This window comes from Asparagus officinalis, chromosome 3 (assembly GCF_001876935.1).
Source record: "Asparagus officinalis chromosome 3, Aspof.V1, whole genome shotgun sequence".
Lineage (NCBI taxonomy): Eukaryota > Viridiplantae > Streptophyta > Magnoliopsida > Asparagales > Asparagaceae > Asparagus > Asparagus officinalis.
In genome coordinates this window covers 68,507,507-68,509,920 of record NC_033796.1, presented here as the reverse complement: position 1 = coordinate 68,509,920, position 2,414 = coordinate 68,507,507, and positions in this window count along the sequence as shown.

Below are 2,414 nucleotides of genomic sequence, written 5' to 3'. Positions count from 1 at the left end.
CACCGAATCGAGCGGACAATATACTAGGCCCTGTTTCATATTTTCTTTAACCGCTAGGCTATAACTAGGAACTCCCTTGGTTTCGTGTGGCTGTGAAAAAGGAGGGCAGGCTGAGGAGAAAATTGCAGAGAAAAGACGGCTGTGTGTTTTTTGGCTTACGTGCCATAGGAGAAACAGAGGTCGCACCGAATCGAGCGGACAATATACTAGGCCCTGTTTCATATTTTCTTTAACCGCTAGGCTATAACTAGGAACTCCCTTGGTTTCGTGTGGCTGTGAAAAAGGAGGGCAGGCTGAGGAGAAAATTGCAGAGAAAAGACGGCTGTGTGTTTTTTGGCTTACGTGCCATAGGAGAAACAGAGGTCTTTTTGGCTGTTTTTGAGAGATTTGAGAGTTAGTTTGAGGGTTTAATTTGTGTGATTATAAACCCATTTGTATTCTCTTTCTCTTATAGTAGATCTCCCCCCTTCTTGCCCCGTGAACACAGGTGTAGGCTGTCTAAAAATCACTACAGATAGCTGATTCTCATCAAACACTGATGATGGAAGTTACAATTTGACGGCTTCCAGAAGACTATAATTTGAAGACTTTCACGTGTATCGATAAAGGTTACAATCTGACGACCTTTACAACAACTGATGAAAGCTCTAATCAACAGCCTTCATAATTAACATCGGGAGTTATAATCTGACGACTCTCACATTTTCAAGGAGCCAAGACGAAGATTACAAGATGACGATCTTTGCAACACTCTAGCAAAAGAGACTACAAATCGACGGTCTCTTCAAACCAAAACATAGATATCTCTCAAACCGTATGGAATTTAGCAAAACTGACAGAGCAAACCGAACCCTATGTGGTCAGTTTGGTCGGCTCCATCTCGTCGAGATAGCCGATTGTCATATATAATTCGTCCAATTCTGACTTACGGTTTGAAAGTTATGACCTGTTCTTCGCAGCAAGTTATGTTCTGAAGTCCGTCTGCAAGACTGGACTTCATCTAAACATTGGACTTAGCCTGAAGTTCGCCAAGACCGCCTAAAGGGGTGGTTACAAAATCGTAACCACAGCAAGTTATGACTTACAGTTTCAAAATCGTTTTCCCCATGATTTGGGGAGCAGTTTAAGGGGGTCATTACACCCATTCAGCCCCATTTAGAAGCGAATTAAGGGGGTGGTTACACTCCTTAATCCCCTATAAATAGGAGTAAACTCAACCGAGTTAGGGCTGGACTTTTTCATGAGAAAGTCATAAAAAGGAGATCGGCCTTCATCCATCTTCAACTTTAGCAACAAGGAGCTTTGGAGATCAGCGACTTGAAGAAACTCTTGAATCATCTTGGAAGGATTTTATTGAAGCCTTTGAGATTACTCAGCTTGGCTTGTGAACTCTTTCTAAGAGTTATTCTCAACTCGATCAGAGTTTAAAACTTGCTCTACAAGTTCTTCTAAAACTCGCTCTGAGTTATTAACGCGTTAAGAGTTATTTTCAAATTTACCATGCAAGTTCTCCATAGCGTCAAATCGTAAGGAGAAGACCACGTTCCAGTGAAACAAGATGTTCGGATCGTCAATGGAGAGCAAACTCGACGCGAGCATTCGAGGGAGGCACTCCATCGCCACCACCGTGAAGAACCCAGAATTAAACAAAGGGGAAAATCCAGATCAATTCTCCTCTCTTTTATAATCGGAATCTAATTGTTATTAAGATCGAGAGAATATAAATACAATTTTTCTTTCATTTCTTTTACTGTAAATTTTTCACCAAATAGTAGGCAACTTGCCGAACCGTGTAAAAGCCGTTGTCTTACTGTGATTTATAATAGCTTGTAGGTTCTTTCAACAAGTCAGTCCTAGAACTAATGAGAGGAAGAGTGTATATCCCACTTTTTTGAGATATATCCTTTTGGTTCTTGTTTACTGTGACGCCTCAGGGTTCACACAAGGCTGCAGTCCCAGGTGAAACCCGGATTGTCAAACCTACCAAGCACCAACCATCATGCTATGATAAGTTTCACCATCACAATCACTATTTCTCTAGTGGAAACAATAAATAGTTGAAGGTACAGATAGGTAAAAATAGAAATAGAACAACACTGGATATACACAGAAGAAGCATAAGAAAAATCAATAATGAGCCTAACTGGAATAAAATAGACATATCTCTGAGTCTGAACTAAATCTCAAATACAATGAGTCACATAAACAAAGTCTCAAAATAGCTCTCAACTCTATGAAACAAAATACCAATCTAGATTCTGAAATTTGTCAACTACATGTGGAGTTCTACAATAACTACAAAATATGATAAGTAACTAAATGGACAACTAAGAAGTCCCATCAACCTGCGACTCTCCGTGCGCTAAACTCGCTGCCTGAAAGAGGGGAAAACAACGAGTATCAAAGCACTAGCG